The following is a 24,252-nucleotide window of genomic DNA, read 5'->3' as shown; positions in this document are numbered from 1 at the left end:
GGTACACTATACTTGGAAAATATAACTCTGTTAAATGTGTATTTCGCTTACTATAAATAGTTGCTTTTACTAACTATTCCTTTTGTTTAAAGCATTATTAGTTGCATTTAGTAGCTAGGTTATTTAATTGAAGATAAAAGTTGTTGAATTAGTAAAAGAAAGATGAGTTTTTTTTAGCAATGAAAGATGGATAATGTCATCAAAGCCTAGGGAAATTTCCTCCTGATTTGTATATTATTTGGTGAAGGCAAAGTGCAGATGACTGGTTGTAAGTACTCATCAGAGGCGGCTGTTAATGAAGTAGAGAAGATTGTATTGTTGATGCTGGAGATACCGAAAACAACTACAGTGTTCCAGCCCCTTATCACCTTGAGGATCTGGGCCAGTTCCCACCCTTGGGTAGCAAGTAAGGCTGCACAACCAGCCATCCAAGGATTTTTGCCTTGATTTTGTGCTCCAACATAGGCAGATCAACTCCAAGACTCTTTTGATGTACTACATCATCTCAACTTTATTCTTCTTTTTTAAGACTGTAAATTTACATGTCTTCTGTGGTTTGTTTACGCCCTTTGTCTTTCTCGACTTTTGACATGCATGAATAGTACCCTTTCCCTTCATAAGTAAGCTGTAGGTCCATTTTTTATTTTTGTTTGCAGTCATTTTCTCTAGGCGATGATTTTTCTTGAAAAGTAAAAAAGAAAAGTACTCAACGGGAAATTGTTGGTTTTGCAGATTGATTTTCGAAGCAAAGTGGAGGAGCTGGTAACTGGACTGGGACTCAAGGTTTTATCTATTTTCAACTAAAATTTCTGTTTAAAAGAAGAAGAAGAAAAAAAAAAAGCAACGAGTTAATCGCTCAGTAACGAAGAGTTTGTAGCTGAAACAATTGGAAAGATCACTATGTCATAGTTTTTCTACTTTTTTCTTTAATAATTCTGTAAAGATGTCCGCCAGTTATTGTATTCATTGCAAGTTACATTTCATAGTTTAACGACGGAACAAGTTATTGATGTACCGTGAAATTACGGGATATTCGATGCTAATCTCTTAAGCTTTTGTAACTCTTCAAGTACTTTTGGTATTACTTTTGCTGTGTTTTTGTCATTTTGTAGGAAAAGATAATCAGAAAGCATAACGGAGTAAAGTGAAGCAAAGTAGGACAAGTTGCGCAACATGCGAGTTCAACATGCGGTCCGCATGTTCAACATGCGGCACAACATTGTCACCGCAAAGAGTGACAGTCACTGAAGAATAGAAATGAAAAGTTGTGCCATATGCGAGTCCAACATGCGGTCCGCATGTTCAACATGCGGCACAACATTGTCACCGCAAGAGAAATGAAAAGCTGCACAACCTGCGAGTTCAAACATGCGGTACGCATGTCAAACATGCGGTCCGCATGTCCGACATGCGGTACAACAATGTTCACGCAACTTGTGCCAGAACTCTGGGAAGCTTGAAAGCAAAGGCACAAGGTGCGGCGGCTGAGCACGACATGCGTCTCGCATGTTAAACATGCGGTAAGCTATGCGAGACGCATGTTGTATCTGCAGGGGTACTTTTGTCTAATTTTGTGCACGTTTTTGGGAGATATAAATAGCCAACTAGGGTTCTGACAAGGGGGATCCTGGAGGTTGATATTGTCTTTTCTTTTGGACGAACAAAAACATTTTTTTGTCTGGTTGTTGAAGCCAGAAGAAGATTCTGGGACTTTATTTTGAGTTGTTTTTCCAACAAACTTTGTAAGCATTATGACTACATTATTTATCTTTGTTTCTTACTTAATGCAAATGTCTAGCTAATCTCGTTAGCTAAGGTTGTGAGACCAAATGTGTTAGTAATGTGATTGGGTTCATATCTGTACCTCATTCGTATGTTGATGGTGCATTCTATCTACTCTTCGTACCTTAATATCTCTTGATGGTTGCAAACATCATTTGTGCCTAATCACTTTCACCTTGCTTGAGAAAGGGGGTGGAAGTTAGGAAAAGAGTTAGATAGCAAGGATTTGGGTCAATATACCCATCTAATAGCTTGAGCTAGAGATAGGATGGCGAACTTGTAGCGTATTGGATGTATATTTAGTTTACATTCTAAGGCTTGAGAAAGCTTAGTAATGATCTTTATTAATTTGGTCGAAAGACTTTTAATAAACTTAAACAATCCAATGTTAATTGCATCTCAGCATTCGACGAGGTTAAATTGAGACCCACTAGCATTACTTTCCATTGGAACCACAACCTTAGTCACTTTCTTGAATAGTTTACATCTCACTACAATACCATTTAATTGTCAGTAACAAATCATTGAACCCAATATTATTATATCCCCTCGCCCTCGAAATATAGACTAATAGCTGAGTATTACACTTGATAAGTCCATTTCTTCACTCTATTCTCTGTGGGATTCGACCCCAACCTTGTTGGGTTCTATATTTGACAACGACCGCTTACTCCTGATAAAAAGGGTGTAAATTGGGCGTATCAAATTTGGCGCCGTTGCCGGGGAATACGGTCTAGAAATTCACTAATTAGTGTAAAACTTTACTTTTAGTCTTTATTTCTTTTCTTATTTCCTTTTTGTTGTTGTTTGTTGTGCAGGCAATATGGATGAGGATGGTATTCCGGTCCAAAATCCACCAGTAGCGGTTGGTGAAGAAGCCGCGGGGGCAGGATACGCAGCTGCAATTCAGCCCCCGCCGTTGATTGGAAACTCGAGTTTCCTTATAACCAACACAATGCTACACCTGCTCAACACTAAGGGCCTGTTCGGAGGTCTACCCAAAGAAGACCCGAATAGGCACCTTAGAAATTTTCTTGGGGTCTGCTCTACCAATGTGCATCCGGGCGTCTCAATGGAAGCAGTTAGGCTACGACTTTTCCCGTACTCTCTAACGGGGGAAGCCACAGCTTGGTTAGATGATCTTCCTTCCGGATCCATCACTACTTGGGAGGAACTGACCGAAGCATTCCTCAAGAAGTTTTTCCCTCCATCGCGGATGTTACAACTCCGTGACGAAATCAACAACTTTCGTCAACTTCCGGATGAGGCTCTCCATGAAACTTGGACACGTTTTAAAAAGAAAGTCAAAAGCTGTCCCAAACATGGTTTGCCCGATGGTGTGCTTCTACAGACATTTTATAGATCTCTAGATGCGGTCAACAAATCAGTGGCGAACAACATTGCAGAGGGATCTCTTATGGATAACTCTTATGCCACCGTTTGTGAATTATTGGATAAATTGACCGAGACTAATGAAGCATGGCACACTAGAGACTCGGAAGTGGGTGGAGGAAGTTCCTCCAAACATGTGCTCACTCGTGAGATGATCAAGAAGGAGGAAGAGAGAGATGAATCCATGGCAAAACTGGTCACCCAAATGGACCTTCTGACAAAACATGTCATGGGTGGTGGAAGCAAAAAGGTGAACGCTGTAGAAACCTGTGAAGGGGTTCCTCCGGATGAGCAATGCTTCCAAATGTATGATGAGGAGGCAAGTTATGTCAACAATCTGAGGGAGGGTTCCCGTCCGAACTACCAAGGTCCAAATCAAGGATCTTGGGGTCAAGGGAACCAAGGTTGGAACAGAGAACAAGGTCACGCTAATTGGAGAGATCATCGTGACAATAATCAAGGGGGTTACAACAATCATCGGACCACAAATCCGTACGTCCCTCCAAAGGGAAATCAACCAATTGCTGGTCAATCGCCCAACAGGGACTCCACTAATTCAAAAATTGAAGAGATGTTGTCAAGGGTATTGACAAAAGTGGAATCCACCGACACCTTCTGCAAGGAGACAAGAGATGAGGTCAAATCCATGGGCCAAATTGTTAGTTCACACTCTACCTCCATTAAACAATTGGAGTCTCAACTTGGCCAAATCTCTGCAATCCTAAACCAAAGGCAGAAAGGCTCACTCCCTAGTGACACAGTTGCAAACCCGAGGAACGATGGTGACCATAAATGCAACGCAATTACTACCAGGAGTGGCAGAACAGTTGGGGAAAGTGAGTTGGTGAAAGAGAATGTGCTGGGTGATGAAGATAAAATGGTTGAGGAACCCATCACTGACAAGGACCTCCCGGAAATTAATGATGCCTCGGAAAGCAAGAAAGCGGCGGAGGAGGTACCAAGGGCTTCACCGCCCGTTATGAGGCCTCCCCCCCCTTTTCCCCAACGATTGGCAAAGAAAGTGGAAGATGGAAAGTTCCTCAAGTTCATAGATCGATTAAAGGGGCTTTCAATAAATATTCCATTGGTTGAGGCTCTTGAACAAATGCCCGGTTATGCGAAGTTCATGAAAGATCTCGTGACCAAAAGAAGGAACCCCGGCAGTGAAACATTGGGGGGCACTCATCATTGTAGTGCAATCGTCACCAAAGCTTTGGTGCACAAAAAAGAAGACCCCGGAGCATTCACAATTCCATGCACCATCGGTAAATACAAGTTTGCTAAAGCTTTATGTGATCTTGGAGCAAGCATCAATTTGATGCCGCTTTCTATATTCAACAAGTTGGGATTGGGCACCCCCCGTCCCACCACGATGAGATTACTTATGGCGGATAGAACTGTAAAGAGGCCTACTGGCATTCTTTATGATGTGCTTGTAAGAGTGGATAAATTTATTTTTCCGGCCGATTTTGTGATCTTGGATTGTGAAGTTGACTTTGAAGTGCCCATAATCTTGGGAAGACCATTCTTAGCCACAGGGCGTGCCCTCGTGGATGTGGAAAGAGGTGATCTGAAATTTAGAATGAATGATGAAGAGATCACTTTCCATATTTGCAAGTCAATGAAACAACCGGCGGATATGAGTGTTGTGTCGGTTATTGACACAATTGATGAAGCAATGGAGACAACCATAGAACAAGAGCATATAGGTGATATGTTGGCGGCGGTGATAATGAATTATGAATGGGATGACGAAAAAGAATTTGAGGAGATGGTCAATGCACTGATTGGAATGGGGTCTTATCACTTCAATCCAAAGAAACTCGATCTTGACTTGGAAAACTGAGCTACTCCTCCTGCAAAACCTTCAATTATTGAGCCTCCTACTTTGGAACTCAAACCTCTTCCTTCACATTTGAGGTATGAGTTTCTTGGACTCAACACCACATTGCCTGTGATTATTTCTGCCCGGTTAACGGATGAGCAAAGAGAAAGGTTGATGGTGATCTTGAGAAGATACAAAAAAGCTATCGGGTGGAGTATTGCGGATATTCAAGGGATTCCACCCGGTATTTGCACACATAAAATTCAGCTTGACGAAGACTGTGAGCCAAGTGTTGAACATCAAAGGAGGTTAAATCCTCCCATGCAAGAGGTCGTAAAAGTTGAGATAATCAAGTGGTTAGATGCCGGGGTTGTGTACCCCATTTCGGATAGCTCATGGGTGAGTCCGGTTCAATGCGTACCAAAAAAAGGTGGGATCACCGTGGTTGCAAATGATAAAAATGAGTTGATTCCCACTCGCAAGGTCACCGGATGGCGTGTTTGCATGGATTATCGGAAGCTGAATAAGTGGACCAAAAAGGACCACTTCCCAATGCCATTCATGGATCAAATGCTTGATAGGCTTGCGGGTAGGGATTATTATTGCTTCCTTGATGGGTATTCCGGGTACAACCAAATCAGCATTGCCCCCGAGGACCAAGAGAAAACTACTTTCACTTGTCCTTATGGGACCTTTGCTTTCAAGAGAATGCCTTTTGGGTTATGTAATGCACCCGCAACATTTCAACGTTGCATGATGTCTATTTTCTCCGATATGGTTGAGGAATCCATTGAAATCTTCATGGATGACTTTTCCGTAGTTGGGGATTCCTTTGATGAATGCTTGCTGAATCTTGCCCAAGTATTGAAACGATGTGAAGAGACAAATTTGGTTCTAAATTGGGAGAAGTGCCTCTTCATGGTTAGAGAAGGCATCGTCTTAGGGCACAAGATTTCGGAAAAGGGGCTTGAAGTCGATCAAGTCAAGATTGAGGTTATTGTTAAGCTTCCCCCTCCAATTTCCGTTAAAGGTGTTCGTAGCTTCCTTGGGCATGCCGGGTTTTATAGAAGATTTGTCAAGGATTTCTCGAAAATAGCCAACCCTCTATGCAAGTTGTTAGAGAAGGAGTCGAAGTTTGTATTTGATGATGCTTGTTTGAAGGCATTTGAGGTTTTGAAAGAGAGACTCACATCGGCTCCTATCATCATTGCCCCGGACTGGTCTCAACCCTTTGAGCTGATGTGTGATGCAAGTGGCTTTGCCATGGGGGCTGTTCTTGGCCAGAAGCGTGATAAGATTTTTCACCCAATTTACTACGCAAGCAAGACTCTGAACAGTGCCCAAAGGAATTACACTGTCACAGAACAGGAATTGCTAGCAATTGTGTTTGCCTTCGAGAAGTTCCGGGCTTATTTGTTGGGCACCCATGTGATTGTTCACACCGATCACGCAGCCTTACGTTATCTCATGACAAAGAAAGATGCAAAACCGAGATTGATACGTTGGGTCCTTCTTTTACAAGAGTTTGACTTTGAAGTCAAAGATAGAAAGGGGTGTGAAAATCAAGTGGCGGACCACTTGTCTCGTCTTGAAGAGGGTGGGCGTCCATTGGATGGCCTAGAAATCAATGAGTCATTTCCAGATGAGCAAGTAATGGCAGGGTCGCATGACATGATCCCTTGGTATGCTGATTTTGCTAACTTTCATGCAAGTGACATTATGCCGGGGGACTTGAATTTCCACCAAAAGAAGAAGTTTTTAAGTGATGCCCGGAAATTCTATTGGGACGAGCCATATCTATTCAGGGTTTGTGCCGACAACATCATAAGGAGGTGCATACCCGAAGTAGAAATGATGCCCATCATCGAAGCTTGTCACTCATCACCGGTTGGTGGACATCATAGTAGTGCAAGAACGGCGGCTAAGGTTCTGCAAAGTGGCTTTTATTGGCCTACAATCTATCAAGATGCACATGATTTTGTGAAAGCTTGTGATCAATGTCAAAGGCATGGAGGCATCTCGAGGAGGCATGAGCTACCGATGACCCCGATTCTTGAGGTCGAATTGTTTGATGTATGGGGCATTGATTTTATGGGACCATTTGTAAGCTCCTACAGCAACAAGTACATTCTGGTAGCAGTAGACTACGTGTCTAAATGGGTGGAAGCCATCGCACTCCCCAACAATGAAGGAAGAAGTGTCACTGCATTCTTGAAAAGGTATGTTTTCTCCAGGTTCGGAACTCCAAGGGCAATCATTAGTGACGGGGGCTCTCATTTCTGCAATCGATTATTCAGAACTCTTCTTGAGAAGTATGGGGTCAAGCATAAAGTTGCCACCCCGTATCATCCCCAAACAAGTGGCCAAGTTGAGGTTTCAAATAGAGAGATCAAGAGCATACTTTCCAAAACTGTGAATGCTAACCGGACTGATTGGTCAAAAAAATTGGATGATGCTCTATGGGCATACCGAACAGCCTACAAGACCCCAATTGGCATGTCTCCATATCAATTGGTATTTGGAAAAGCTTGTCATCTCCCGGTAGAACTCGAACATAAGGCATTGTGGGCCTTGAAAAAGTTGAATCTAGAATGGGGTGATGCCTCAAACTTGAGGTTGGAACAGATTAACGAGCTCGATGAATTCCGACTTAAAGCATATGCGAGTTCTGCACTCTACAAGGCCCGCATGAAACACTTCCATGATAAAAAGATCTTGTCAAGAGAATTTAGCCCCGGGGATCGTGTATTGTTGTTTAATTCAAGGCTCAGGCTGTTCCCTGGAAAATTGAAATCCAAATGGTCTGGACCCTTTGAAGTGACACAAGTGTACCCGCATGGAGCGATCGAAATCGCTTGTCCGAATGGAGATCGTATCAAGGTGAATGGACAGCGGGTTAAGCAGTATTTGGGCCTCCCGAATGAGTTGGAGACAAAGAGTATTGAGGAGATCTACCTCAATGAACCATGAAGGAAAAGTCACCACGTCGTGCCGCGACGTAAAAATCAAGCGCTTCTTGGGAGGCAACCCAAGCTGGTATTTTTAATGTTTTGATTGTTTTTGTTTTGTGGTATACATTTACGTTGTTTTGTGTTTATTTTGTTGTTTCAGTGATCGGGACGATATGGGATTTATACAAGGACTGATCAAGGGATCAAAAAAAAAAAAAAAAAAAAAAAAACAACAACACACTCTGCGGCGTCACTGCTTCTTCGCATGATCAACATGCGATACCGCAGGTGAAGTCGCAACTGCTGCCACAAGAATTGTGGAATTAGTCACTCTCTGACACACTATGCGGTTATACTGCAGTCCCGCAAGTTGAACATGCGGGACGCATAATTGGACGCATAGTGTGCAAAAGGATGGCAAGGACTAATCGAGCAAAGGACACCCCTCCTATAGCGGAGAAGCAAACAGCCGGTACGCGAAAGCGAAAGGCCCCAGATACCAACGTCCCTCAGTCTGAAGAGGGGACGTCTACAGCTCAGGGTGCACCACGGTCCTCTCAACCGGTTAGAGCCACAACAAGGGAACTGGAGAGTGATGTCGATTTGGCAAGGAGGCAAAGAAAGGCCGAACATGCAATCCGATTTGCTGTTGAGGGGTCCAAAGCACTGTACTATGCTTGGTGCAAGGTTAAGGAGGATGGTAACCTCACCCGGGGTTTCCATGAGGAGAAACAAGTGAGCCGCAATGGGCTACGGGCATCATATCCCGGATTGGTACAAAAACTGGAAGCCCAGCGGTGGGAATCGTTCATGAACCCTCCCGGGGACTACTGTCAAACGCTAGTAAGGGAGTTTTATTCCAATTATGGGGCGTTGTTGAACAGCAAACGAGTGCGTCGGCAACCAAAAAAATCAATTGATCACATTAATTGGGTGCCGGTGAGGGGCGTGGAGGTGGACTGCTCCGCCGAGGAAATAAATTCGTACATTTGTGGACACCGGGAAGATGAATTGAGGGGGGAATGGCCACCTGCCTATTCTGAATACACTCGAAGAAAGGAAGTTCCAGCTGATTATCGTGAGTGGGCAGCGTCAGTGATTTCGACTGGGACACCGTCCTGGATAGACCCAGCTGTTAGCATCCACAAGAGTACCCTCAACCTTCAAGCTAAGATATGGTTGTCCATCGTATCCGCCAGAATCATGCCGTCCAAGAATGATACTATGCTTTCCATCGACAAGGCAGTCCTAATCGCCTCTCTCATGTCAGGGTATCCGGTGAACTTGGGAGAGATCATCCAGCACGAGATTAAGGAACGGGCTCATCATAAGAACACGTCTTTCCCCTTTCCTTGCATGATCACTGCCTTTTGTCGGAAAGCTGGGGTCCCTCAGTTCGAAAGGATTGATATACCCTTGATAGCGGATCAAACTATTGACATCACCAGACTTGAGCCCGGGACCAGACGAAGGAAAGAGGCTGAGCACCCGCGGGAATCAGTTACCGAGTTAGACCCACACATTATGGACACTTCGCGTCCGAGTCCAACTGTTCCTACCGCCCCATCGGGTCCTGAACTTTCAGGTGAGCCAGCAGCAGCCACAGACACAGCACCTTCCACTTCCAGGGCCACTCCCTCAGCTTCAGCACCGGGGACTGATATTCCTAGGGAAGGCATGCGTCTGATTCGTCTTGCGGACGCTAAGGTAAACAAATTGGTGAATGAGCTGCCTGGGTTCATCAAGGATGCCATTGAGCTGGCATTGGCTCCACAGGCTGCAGCCCTTGAAGAGGTCAAAAGAGAACAACAGAAATTGAATGATCGGTTGCAGTCGATCGAGTTTCGCTTACAGCGAGTTGAGGGTGGTCGTGCGGAGGACTTACCCTCCATCCGAGCTGATCGGGCACAGGCCCGTGCAGCGAGTCAGGAGTTTGATCCATCCCACATTGGCCCTATCCTACCCTCAGCTGCAGAGCTTTTCTCCAAAAGGCCTGCTGAGCCGCAGGATGACCTTGCTTCCGAAGAGGCCGAAGAAGAAGATGAGGGTGAGTACGAGGATGATGATGATAATCAGAGGTTGGATAGAGCTCGCAAGGAAGCCTTGGCGGTTGGAGTTGATCGAGAAGATGTAGACACCATGGTGGGGGTACAGAGGTCAATAGAGGAGCAACTAGGGACCGTTGGCACAGATGATGATCCCACACAGTCGGGGGGGATTGGCACATCCGATCCCATCCGGGAGACTTTGAGCGGATCACCTGACCTCACACCACCGTTGGAAATAATCCCAGCTTTCCAGATTCATGCTCCTCCGGACGCTTAGGGCGTTTCAGTGAGCTCCCTATTTTCTGATTTTGTTGTAGTAGATGCATATGGGGACATAGCATATATTTTTGTTGGGGGTGCTGTTGTCATTATGTGATTTTTTTTATATTTTTTTAGCTTTTGGTTTAAAGTAGTACAAATCAACTTGACTTGTATAGTGACAGTTTAATCAGTTATGGCATATAAAAAAAAAAAAAAAAAATGTATTGGCCGCGAAGATCTGGTTGGGAAGCAATTAGAAAATAGTGTAGTAATTCATGTGCTATCTGTGTGAGGTTTTTATCATTCGTGTCTTACACATAATTGTGATCTAGAACTTGCCCGGAAAGTATATCAAGGCGAAATCCTAAACGACACCTTGCTTGAAAAAGGATGTTAGGCTTTCTTTGGATCGTCACTAAAACCTTAAAAGTGCTTACCCTATTCATAACTTCCCTAGTCAACCTCTTTGAGCCTTTAACCTTTTTCTTTGGCAACCAAGTTACAAGCTTTAACTTTTTATTCCTTTTTGATCTATCTATTGGAATCCTACCTCTCGGAATACTTTGAAAGTGTAAACACAGGCTAAATAAATAAATAAAAAAATAAATAAATAAAAAAAAAATATAATAAAAAAATATATAAAAAAAAAAAAAAAAAAAAAAAGTTCGACGATGATGGTTGGAAAAACTGTAATGAGGAAGTCGGTTAAAAGGTGAAAGGGGTGCCTAAAAAAAAAAAAAAAAAAAAAAAAAAATGAAAGTAGAAAGAAGTTTTGAATAAAGGAATGACTGAATGGTGAAATGAGCAGGTGAAGAAAAAGGGTGGAAAAGTTTTAAGAGATGAGTGCTTTGATTGATCGAAATGTGTTGTGCTCTGAGAGGTTCTTGAGTCATGCGTACTCAAACTGTACCCTAACCTAACCACAAGCCCACAATACTACCTGCAAGTCCTAACTGATTTCGAATGAGGTGTGTTTACATTAGTGGAGAAATACTTAAAGGGCAAGCCTATGGCATCGTATTTGTGTGCTTGTACACATTCTTGGAGTGTGAGTTGTTCTCTTCTCTTTCGTCTAGTGTCCCATTTACTCTTGTGAATGATTGCATTCTGGGACTTTCGTTGGTCTTTTGTGAGGGCATATGAATTACTAAACTTGAGGAGAGAATTGCTTCTTGACTTAGCATTCAAGGGCAATCCCTTAAAGCGAAGTACATTGCACCACTAATGAAACGTTGGGGATAACCCAACGTCTCGAATACATGCTCGTAACTGATCACTATCACTATTACCTGTCTTGTGTCTTGGTTTTGTTCTAAGTTGCTTGAGGACAAGCAAAAGTTTAAGTTGGGGGTGTTGATGTACCGTGAAATTACGGGATATTCGATGCTAATCTCTTAAGCTTTTGTAACTCTTCAAGTACTTTTGGTATTACTTTTGCTGTGTTTTTGTCATTTTGTAGGAAAAGATAATCAGAAAGCATAACGGAGTAAAGTGAAGCAAAGTAGGACAAGTTGCGCAACATGCGAGTTCAACATGCGGTCCGCATGTTCAACATGCGGCACAACATTGTCACCGCAAAGAGTGACAGTCACTGAAGAATAGAAATGAAAAGTTGTGCCATATGCGAGTCCAACATGCGGTCCGCATGTTCAACATGCGGCACAACATTGTCACCGCAAGAGAAATGAAAAGCTGCACAACCTGCGAGTTCAAACATGCGGTACGCATGTCAAACATGCGGTCCGCATGTCCGACATGCGGTACAACAATGTTCACGCAACTTGTGCCAGAACTCTGGGAAGCTTGAAAGCAAAAGCACAAGGTGCGGCGGCTGAGCACGACATGCGTCTCGCATGTTAAACATGCGGTAAGCTATGCGAGACGCATGTTGTATCTGCAGGGGTACTTTTGTCTAATTTTGTGCACGTTTTTGGGAGATATAAATAGCCAACTAGGGTTCTGACAAGGGGGATCCTGGAGGTTGATATTGTCTTTTCTTTTGGACGAACAAAAACATTTTTTTGTCTGGTTGTTGAAGCCAGAAGAAGATTCTGGGACTTTATTTTGAGTTGTTTTTCCAACAAACTTTGTAAGCATTATGACTACATTATTTATCTTTGTTTCTTACTTAATGCAAATGTCTAGCTAATCTCGTTAGCTAAGGTTGTGAGACCAAATGTGTTAGTAATGTGATTGGGTTCATATCTGTACCTCATTCGTATGTTGATGGTGCATTCTATCTACTCTTCGTACCTTAATATCTCTTGATGGTTGCAAACATCATTTGTGCCTAATCACTTTCACCTTGCTTGAGAAAGGGGGTGGAAGTTAGGAAAAGAGTTAGATAGCAAGGATTTGGGTCAATATACCCATCTAATAGCTTGAGCTAGAGATAGGATGGCGAACTTGTAGCGTATTGGATGTATATTTAGTTTACATTCTAAGGCTTGAGAAAGCTTAGTAATGATCTTTATTAATTTGGTCGAAAGACTTTTAATAAACTTAAACAATCCAATGTTAATTGCATCTCAGCATTCGACGAGGTTAAATTGAGACCCACTAGCATTACTTTCCATTGGAACCACAACCTTAGTCACTTTCTTGAATAGTTTACATCTCACTACAATACCATTTAATTGTCAGTAACAAATCATTGAACCCAATATTATTATATCCCCTCGCCCTCGAAATATAGACTAATAGCTGAGTATTACACTTGATAAGTCCATTTCTTCACTCTATTCTCTGTGGGATTCGACCCCAACCTTGTTGGGTTCTATATTTGACAACGACCGCTTACTCCTGATAAAAAGGGTGTAAATTGGGCGTATCAGTTATTCATTCAATCCTTAATGCTTGGTGTAATTCTACATTTTCTTTTTGACTCCTGAGGTGAATGGTTTCACCCTTTTCTTTTTCCTTATGAGTTATGCTACCTTCCCCAAAATGTTGTGATGCTACTTTGCTAAAAAACTTGCTTCTAAATTAATCAATCTGTTCTTTGCTCTTGTTATTGAGGAGTTTCCAGCTAGAAATGATTGTAATAAGATGATGCACCCGAATTACACTTTTAACATTGTGCAATCGGTCGTGATCAAATATAGAACCCAACAAAGTTGAGTCAAATCCCACAAGAAATCTTGGTTATCGTAAGAAAGATGTACTCATGTGTAATTAACTGAATAACTTAACTATTATCCGAATTGAAAGATTTTTTTTTTAAGCTAAGAATTGAAAGCAACAATTAACTATGCAAGTAGAAAACAAGATAATTAACTAAGAGTTGCGACTAATATAAATTGAGGTCTACGATTGCTTGCCTCACCTAGGTTAATTTCAATTGGGTAAACTAGATTTGGCTTGATAGGAAATTGTTCTAGTCATGGTCATTAATATCTTAAACACATTGAGTGGTCTAACTCAAATTCATTTTCTCAAGTTGAAATGGTTGCAATTAGGGCAATTGATCAGTGACCCAAGTTGGGTGATTGCTATCTCTAGCTCATACCCGTTAATAATCAACCTCTCGATATTCCAACCTCTGAGTTTGTGACGGAGTTTATAGATGTTGAATAGGAGAATCTCAATGTTCTAGTGCAGATCGATGCCATGCGCTCATTGTTTTTTGTTCCGGGACCCAGATCAATCGATGAAAGGCCTATCACCTCAACTTTATAGATTTGCTTTTTAAATACCAGATTCGCCAATTAAACCATCCACATCATCTAACCCATTTCCTCTATTTGTAACCCGAACCAAATCCCATTTTAGCCCAACCCCTAATGATCTTGTTCCTGTAGGGATCTAGTAGCTCAGTTGGTTGACTACCTGAACTTTTATTTTGTTGGTGAAGGTTCAAATCTCCCACATTGTAATTCCCTCCCCCATTTATGAATAAAAAAAAAAAAAATGATCTTGTTCCCTTTTTTACCCTCTTCACCCTTTTTTGCCATTTCCCAATTTCAAATACTCAAACCTGCAGTTTGCTTATCTTCTTTATTCCCTTTTTCAAACTACACTTTCATTTTTTTTGGAAATTTCAAAAGCTAAAATTAAGCAGAGTATGCAAGGAGCTTTATCCTTCTCTCTAAACCCCACTTCCTCCCTTCATGAGAAGAAACCCACAAAGACATTTATAGAAGCAGCGGACCAAAATTGATGTGGAGAGAGTACCTGGGAACTTAGAGAAGCGTTAGCAGTAGCAGTGCGAGGGAAAGAAGAAAGAGACGAGAATGGACAAGTCGTTGTGGCGGTTGGTTTAATCAAATGAAACCAAGAAAATTGAGAAATGAAGAGAAGCAGCATATCATTAGGGGTTGGGATAAAACGGGATTTGGGTCAGGTCGGGTCGGGTTATAATGTGGACCGGGTTTAAAATAGAGGGAGCGGGTTGGATGACGTGAATGGTTTAATTGGACGACACATGGTGAATCTGGTATTTAAGACTGTTAGAGGTTAATAAATGAACTCAACTATTAATGAATGACATGAATAAGTCAATTTCTGATAATTCGATGTCATATTTAAGTTGTTTTCCTTATATGTATTTTTAATAGCTGAGAGGTAATTTTGGCCATTTTTCCTATTATGTATGGGTGACTATTTCCGGAGCTTCTTATAGTAAATCTTATCTCACTGTCCAGCAATTTTGAATTCTAAAGCTTTGGTGCTTATGTAGTGTGGAGAGGTCATTACTGAGCGCATCAACAGATCACCATAAGATACAACTTTTGAATATTGTTCTACAGGAACCGTCGACAAAGGAGAAGGCCGGCAATTGCTTAATTAGCCAACAAGTATTGGATGAAGCTGTGCCTATTAATTAATTAATCTATGTGATTGATCAATTAATAATGATTATATATTTAAAATGAATACAATACAAAGGAAAGGAATCTCGATCGTGTCACAGGGAACAAATAATGTGGACCAACTTACAATAAGTTGACGACGCAACAGAAGTATTCGTGGAATAGTAAATTATTCGTGCCATTACGTCTGATCTGTATCTCAGCTCTTCTTCTTTCCCATAATTGCAGTTGAAGTTCATATATAACAGTTTAAATTGATGGGTTTAGACAAAGAAGCTGTGACTGCCCTGATATCTGACTTCCTTCAGATAAAGACACACTATAAAAATGTCCCTGACGACGACGGTTATTCCAGTTAAAGGCAAGATCTCGATTTCTATCTGTGGAAGTTAACATTCCTGTATTTTTTTTTCTCGATCTGCAAACCTTCACCTTCGCAGGTGATTGCGGAATCCTAGATTTCATTCACAAAATGCACGAATTTTGGAAGACGGGTGGAGGTGCAGATGAAGATACAGGAATAGATGAATATTGCTTAGAGCAAAGAACAATTTGGAAGACTAAGCTGGAATTCAGAGCAAAATACTCCTATCCCAAAATATCACCACTTTCATCTGCCAACAAGGTGGTTGATGATATCGATGTTCCTACCCCAGATTTTGTGATGAAATTTATTGATGTTGTACACGAGGATTTCAATATTCTACTGCGGAGCAATGATCCACAATCATTGCTTTTTGTTCCCGAACCCAAGGACCAAATAGAAGAGGTTTTAAAGGAGTTGAAGTTACTGAGATTTTTTGTCCTCTTCCTTGCAAAAAAATGCATTGAGCCTCAAACCCGAAATACTTTTTTCACTCACGATTTAATTGTGGTCAGTCACGCAGCAATGGTTTCATGGTTGTATTTGCCAATCCATGGAAACCAAAGTCAAGGCTTGGATCCAAGTGAAATGAATGTTTTGCTTGCTGATCTCCTGCAGATGAAGAATAAGACAATCCAGCCAAGCATCCCCAAAATCTATATTGATGTTCTGCTTGTTGGGAAGAAACAAGCAATAACCAAATTACACGACGAGGTAATAGCGGAAGAAATACCCAAGTTGAAATTTCCCACACTATTTGAACCTAGAGAAGACAATAAACACTAGCACAAATGGAAATCCAGGCAGCAGCTATACCAACAATAAAATAGCAAAGCAAGCAAAAATAAATCGAATGGAAGAGACACCAAATTTACCTGGTAAAACCCCTTCAAGGTGAAGAGAAACATCCACGGGACCTCCGGCCCATAAAAGCTCCACTATAAACAACAAGAGTTACAAAAATGTTCTCCAAATGGCTACAAAAACAGAGCCAAGCACGGAGCAACAATACATAAAAGATAGCACCAAAACTAGCGAAGAAACGAGATAAATCACCCCAAAAAATGAGCTACTGTTCGTACTTGAAAACTGGAGCTACAGACTATAAAATCCGATCTCCACCGTTGAAATCGAATAACCAGATGTTGAGAACCCCTAGTTCCAATTTCAGCACGATCCAACGGTTAACGAATCGGAACACACAATTTAAAGCGGACTGCTGTAGCAGAAAACTTCTGGACGAAAATCTGCTTTCTCTCTCACGTTTTTCTCTCTATATGACTGCTATGAATTCACTCTTGTGTTTTGAAAATAAGATCTAAATTGATCCTAGATATAGAGGAATTTTTGGGCAAAAATGGCCTGGTCCAAATTGGATTGAGTTTTATTAATTCAATTCCACATAGGAAGGGAAAACCTAAAAACCTAACAATTCTCCCCTTCTCTACTGTGTGGAGGAAACCGCCATCCTGGCGATCAAGCAACACTCTAAATTTGGACTCGCAGCCAAGCCTAGGACAATCTGAATAGATGACATCTTCACAAATGGAGAAACGATTTCATCAAAATCAACTCTCTTCTTCTGATTAAAGCCTTTGATAACAAATCTAGCCTTGTACTGTGGAACGGGGTTACCATCTTCATGTTTCACCCTAAAAACCCACCTGTTTTTTAAAGATTTTCTATCTCTAGGAAGCTTAACCAGATCAAATGTATGATTATCATGCAAGAATTTAATCTCATCTTGCATAGCATCAAACCACCTTTCTTTTTCTTCACTATCCATGGCCTCATCAAAACTTTCAGGTTCTCTCCCATCAGTTAAGAGTACAAACTCATTGGGAGAATAACGAAATGAAGGTATTTTCTCTCTAATAGATCTTCTGAGAGAACTCTCTAGAACATCAATAGCAACTGGTTGCTGGCCAACCACATCATCTTCCACTGGAGCATCAACAACATCATGCTGGTCATTCTAAACATGATCACTATCTTCATTATCAACTTGATCTTCATTATTTTGAAGATTTTCTTCAAGTGCAGTAGTCACAGGAACTGGGTCAACATCAACTAAGCTCTTATTGCTCTGAGAATCAACCTTCTCAGTTTTGTCAAAATCTTCAATTGTCTGGTCTTCAAAGAACACAACATCACGGCTTTTAACAAGTTTCTTCTCAACTGGATCATAGAAACGATAACCAAATTCGTCTTGACCATAACCAATGAAGATACACTGCCTAGTTTTAACTTCCAGCTTTGACCTCTCATCCTTAGAAACATGCACAAAAGCCTTACACCCGAAGACTCTCAGATGAGCATAAGAGACATCCTTACTAAACCAAACTCTGTCAGAGACATCACCATCCAAAGCAACAGCAGGAGATAAATTGATAACATAAGCAGCAATATTAAGTGCTTCTGCCCAAAATGAATCTGGCAGCTTGGCATCTGAAAGCAAACATCTAACCCTCTCAACTAGAATTCTGTTCATCCTCTCTTCTAAACCATTTAACTGAGGAGTCTTTAGAGGAGTTTTCTGATGCCGAATACCCTGCTGTCTACAATAATTATCAAAGGGACCAATGTATTCACCACCATTGTCTGAGCGGATGCATTTTAGTTTCTTCCCTGTCTGTCTCTCAACCAAGGCCTGAAAAGTCTTGAACACATCAAGTACTTGATCCTTGGACTTCAAAGGAAATACCTAGAGTTTGCGAAAATGATCATCAATAAAAGTCACAAAGTAAAGTGCACCACTACGAGAGCTTACTTTAAAAGGACCACACAAATCAGAATGTGCCAACTCCAGCAAATCAAGCTTTCTTGAGGGTGAATGACTCTGAAAAGAAACTCTTTTCTGTTTCCTGGCTAAGCAATGAACACATCTCTTTAACTTTTCTTGTTTCACTCCAGAAAGCAAATTCTTCTTAGCCAAATTATCAATCCCCTTCTCGCTCATATGACTCAACCTTCTATTCCATAACTCTGATGAAGCATCATTCTCCACCAAATTTACTGAGTCACTACAAATGGAGCCCTGAAATAAGTACAAGTCAGATATCTTGTTACCTTAAGCAGTAATCATTGAACCTTTAAGAAGCTTCACTGGCCACTACCAACGGTTTGATCATAACCTTCATCATCAAGCTTTCCTATAGAAATTAAATTCAGACGAACATCTGGAGCATGTTTGACATTGTTAAGAACCAACCTCGAACTGTTCTTACTTTTCAAGCAAACTGTGCCAATGCCAAGTACCTCAACCTTACTATTATTACCCATTCGTAAATTTTTAAAATTACCCGGAGTATAAGAAGAAAATAATTCCTTCTTTAGCGTGACATGAGAAGTGGCACCTGAATCCACAAACCAGGTAGACTCATCACAAACAAGATTGATATCATTTTTACCACAAGCAACAAGAAGATCATTTTCAGCAACAACATCAACACGATTTTCATTATCGCCTTCTTTCTTTTGCCTTTTCTGGTCTCTGTTAAACTTGCAACAACGTTTCTTTATGTGCCCTTTCAAGTGACAATAGTCACATGTAAGATTCTTGTACCTGGAGGATCTTGACTTGCTTCTACTTTTGCCTCTATCATTCTAACCTCTGAAGTTACTTCTCCCCCTGTCTTCAGTAACCAAAACATCGGAGTGTGAAGTTGAAGAAGACGACGCTTGAGATCTTCTTCTTATCTCTTCATTCAAAACACCACTCTTAGCATATTCCATAGTTATACCATCACGGGAGCAGAATTAGTCAAAGAAACTCGAAGAGTTTCCCAAGAGTTTGGCAGAGTATTAAGAAGCCAAAGTCCCTGTATTTCTTCATCAAACTTAACACCCATTCCAAACAGCTGATCAAGGACACCCTGAAAATCATTGATATGATCAGAAATAGGGCTGCCCTCTTTGTATCTAATATTCATCAATTGTTTCAGTAGGAACAACTTATTATAGCCAGTCTTTGAAGCATAAAGCGTCTCGAGCTTTTCCCAAAAGCTTTTAGCATTTGTCTCATTCACAATATGATTTCGAACATTATCTTCAACCCATTGATATAACCACAAACCTGTAAGTGCTCAAATTCTCAATCCTCATCTTCAATAGACTCGGGTTTCTTCGAAGCAAACACAGGTAAATGCAATTTCTTGACAAATAGAAGATCTTTCATCTTGCTTTTCCAAATATGGTAATTACTGCCATTTAAATAACGGAAAAGGGCCAAGTATACCCCTGTACTATCGGAAAAGGGTCAAATATACCCCTCGTTACAGTTTGGGTCCAAATATACCCCTACTGTTATACTTTGGGTCAGATATACCCCTCATTTTAACGGAGAGACACGTGTCATCATCCTATTAGTCTATTTTAAAATGTCCCTTAATCAATAAAAATCCAACACATAACCCGGTATCTAATAAAAAAATCCATACCCATACCCGGTATCCAATTAAAATGAAATCTTTGCTCCTCTTTTGCCGCCAGTCCATTTCATCAAAGCTTTCATCTTTATGCATTTGCATTTCGCTATACTTTTGCTTTTTTTTTCCATCAATCAAAATCTAATTCTTCTTCCACTTCAGCAAATCTTTCAGCTCTCCGCTTTTACTATGCTACTGTGTTGTTTATTATCAATCGGATGGACTTTTTTCCTATTCAATATTTTCAGAACAAAATTTTCAACTTTATGTATTTACTATGCCTATTATTTTCTTTATCCTCCGTCAAAATTGGTTTCTTTTCTTCATTGCGACAAAGTTCTTAGCTTTCTGCATATACTATGCTATTATGTTATTTATTCTCAATCAATATTGAATTCAATTTCAATGGTGAATTGGATGGTCCCACTATTACCATATTTAATATGCTCCAAGGCATTTAATCTGCAAAGAAGAAGAAGGGGGAGCAAAACTTTCATTTTAATTGGATACCGGGTGTGGATATGAATTTTTTAATGGATACACGGTTATGAGTTGGATTTTAATTAATTAAGAGATATTTTAAAATAGAACAATAGGATGATGACACGTGTCCCTTCATTAAAATGAGGGGTATATTTGAGCCACAGTATAACGGTAGGGGTATATTTGAACCCAAAGTATAACGGCAGGGGTATATTTAGACCCAAAGTATAACTAGGGGTATATTTGACCCTTTTCTGATAGTATAGGGGTATATTTGACCCTTTTCCGTTTAAACAAACCATTGCTCATATTTGTCTCCATCATTCAAATAGACGATCAACACAACCACATACAACTACAAGCTCTGAAATCACTTTGTTGGGAAGAAACAAGTAATAACCAAATTGCACGACGAGGTAACAACGGAAGAAATACCCAAGTCGAAACTTCCCACACTATTTGAACTTAGAGAAGACAATAAAAACTAGCACAAATGGAAATCCAGGCAGCGGCTATACCGACAATAAAATATCAAAGCAAGCAAAAATAAATCGAATGGAAGAGACACCAAATTTACGTGGTAAAACCCCTTCAAAGTGAAGAGGAAACATCCACGGGACCTCCGGCCCACAAAATCTCCACTATAAGCAACAAGAGTTATAACAATGTTCTCCAAATGGATATAACAAAAAATCCAAGCACGGAGCAACCATACATAAAAGATAGCACCAAAACTGGCGAAGAAAAAAGAGAAATCACCCAAACAATGAGCTACTGTTCGTACTCGAAAACTGGATCTACAGACCACAAAATCCGATCTCCACCATTGAAATCGAAGAACCAGATGTTGAGAAGCCCCAGTTCAAATTTCAGCACGATCCAACGGTTAAAAAATCGGGAAACGCAATTTAAGGCGGATTGCTGTAGCAGAAAATTTCTGGACTAAAATCTGCTTTCTCTCTCACGTTTTTCTCTCTATATGGCTGCTATGAATTCACTCTTGTGTTCTGAAAATAAGATCTAAATTGATCCTATATATAGAGGAATTTTTGGGCAAAAATGGTCTGGTCCAAATTGGATTGAGTTTTATTAATTTGATTCCACATAGGAAGGGAAAACCTAAAAACCTAAAAACCTAACACTGCTAGCTTTGAAGTAAAATGTACAATCAGGACGGCTTCCCAATATTCAAAATCATGAGTATGATGCTGACAGTGGCAGTGTGGAGACTCATGCGCAGAATATGCTGGAGCTAACAACTGTTAGTAATCCGTGCCAGATTGTTGCTTCGAATGATCAAGTGGAGATCCTTCAGGAGATGCGAAACCTATTAAGAGACAATATGCAAAACCTATTAAGAGACAATCTCATCCATTTGCCAGTACTGGATCTAGAATTTCCTTGTCAAGATATTGACACTGTTATTGTTGATGCCGGGCTTCCAGTTTACTCATTATATGATATCAAGGGGGAGAAGGAAGACACGGCATTAGAGGATGTCAACCGAGCACTTGGTCTTGATCTTCCGAGCAGCATTCAGCCTGTCAACGAAATAATCTGCCTCATCATGCGAAAGGTGTTTCAATCTAATTTGTCAAGGATTCATGGGATAGGCAATGTTGATTTTCTTTTGAACAACCTGAACGAGGTTCAAGGCCGCTATTCAAACTCGCTCACTTCTGTCATGAATCAGCTTCAAATCATTGAGACGGAACTTGAGAAGGCACAACCTTTTCTCGAGGATGTTGCGGAAGAGCGACATAACAAGCACGAGGGACTTCAACAGTGGGCTACAGAATCGATTGGCAAAGCACATGAGGTGTAATATGTAATTGATGCTTGCATTAGGAAAGAAGTTCCTCAGTGGTCTTTTGACCGTTGGCTCTCGGATATCATCGAGGAGATTACTCTTATCAGGGTAGAGGTAGAAATTCAGGAAAGGAAAATATTAAACCCAGTACCACATGATACCATTGATACTGCCACTGCTCAAATGTCATCACATGAATTGCCTAAAACCCCAAGGATGAATGAAGAAACTGTAGGCTTTGAGGGCATGAGGGAAGAACTAAGAGACAAACTAATAAAAGGATGCAGAGATTCAGAGGCCATTGTCGAACAAAGTTATCAGGATTTACCCTATCATCTTAAGGCTTGCTTCCTTTATTTTGGAGCATTTTTAGAGGATAGAGTGATTGATGCTTCAAGGTTAACAAGGTTATTGATAGCAGAGGCATTTATAAAAAGTTGTGAAGGCAAGAGTTTGGAGGACATAGCAGAAGATTACTTGGAGAATCTTATTGCAAGAAATCTAGTGATGGTTTCCAAGAGGTCCTAGTTAGACGGTAAGGTCGAAGAATGTTGCTTTCACGATGTATTGCTCGAGTTCTGCAAGAGAAGAGCAATGGAGGAGAATTTTATGCGATGGATAGAACGGTAATATACAAATTAGCAGTACTTCAGTTTCTTTTTTTTCAATCAATTAAGTATTTCCAGTCATATTTGAAAATTAATCTTATCATTTACTAACTTATATACTCACAGTGATCAGAATGCCAGTCCTTCCAGTATTTACTCTAGCAAGCAGCATGCTCAACCTCGCTTGGCCTTTTGTGAAGTGGATACTTTTGTAGAATGGAGCTCGTCTTACTCATTTGTTAGCTCTGTACTTCTATGGCATGATATGTCATTCATTGAACCCTCACTTACTGGCCCTTTCTAGAATTTCAAGTTTCTAGAAGTGTTGCATTTGGAGCAATACGTTTATATTGATTCTTTCCTAATGGATCTAGTCCACTTGAGGTATTTCTCTACAAGTACTTATGCGAGTTCAATTCCTTCATCCATATCCAACCTCTGGAACCTTGAAACTTTCATATTGAAAAGAGGAAGTTCATATATGTCAGTACCCATTACAGTTTGCAAGACGGTTCAATTGAGACATCTTCATATTCCCTACGATCGCTTCCCTAGAAAAAATGTAAAAAAATTACATGAGGACTCCTCAAAACTTCATAATTTGAGAACTCTTTCCGCTTCATGTTTTTCTTGTATTGAGGATGCGAAATTGATGTTGAGGAAAATACCTAATCTTCGGGAACTGAAATTCCATTTCACTGGTGTTCGCAGCGACTGTCAGTTTCCTTTATTGGATTTTCCAACACAGCTCGTGACACTAGACATTTCTCGACCAAACGTAGGTGACTGGCGTCATATTCCTGTATGCATCTCCGCATCAAATCTAAAAAAATTGACACTACTGTCATTTGGGCTGGGTCTTCAACACTTACCAAACCTTGCTCAGCTTCAAAACCTGCGGGTGCTAGAACTGATATCCGTTGAATTTGATGATGGAAAATGGGAACTGAGCAATGATAGGTTCCCTCAACTCAAAGTCTTGGAATTAAAGAGTTGTTGGGATCTTAAAGAATGGACTGTCTCGGATGATGCATTTCCTAGCCTTGAACGCTTGGTGTTGTATTCATGCGGAGAACTTAATGAAATCCCTTCTTCTTTCGGAGACATCTCTTCTCTTAAGTACATTCAGGTAGTGTCTTGCAACGAATCTGTTGTAGAGTCAGCCAGGGACATCAGAGAAAAGCAAGTTCAAAATCATCAAAATGCTGATTTCCAGCTCGAAATCGTGGAAAATAAATACAGGTATACTGCTGAGAAATACATCTGATTCATTTTTATTTTTAAACTCTGTCAAATGCATTTCTCTTACTATAAGAACTTGGATTTTACTAACTATTCCTTTTGTTTAAAGCTGTATTTTTTACATTTAGTATGTTATTTTATTAAAGATATATAAAGCTTCTTGAAAAAGAAGTGTACCATCAATTAGGAAAAGAAAGATGAACTTTTTAGCAATGAACTATGAAAGATGGATAAACTCATCAAAGCCT

General features: G+C 40.6%; 1 pseudogene; it reads left to right on the top strand.

Moving 5' to 3' along the window:
• The first annotated feature begins 14,682 nt into the window (after positions 1 to 14,682).
• LOC132639810 (late blight resistance protein R1-A-like) lies at positions 14,683 to 24,029 on the top strand (annotated as a pseudogene).
• Positions 24,030 to 24,252: the final 223 nt, after the last annotated feature.

This window comes from Lycium barbarum, chromosome 5 (genome assembly GCF_019175385.1).
Source record: "Lycium barbarum isolate Lr01 chromosome 5, ASM1917538v2, whole genome shotgun sequence".
In the NCBI taxonomy this organism is placed as follows: Eukaryota; Viridiplantae; Streptophyta; class Magnoliopsida; order Solanales; family Solanaceae; genus Lycium; species Lycium barbarum.
The sequence above is the reverse complement of the archived record's forward strand: the minus strand, read 5'-3'. Positions and strand labels throughout refer to the sequence as shown.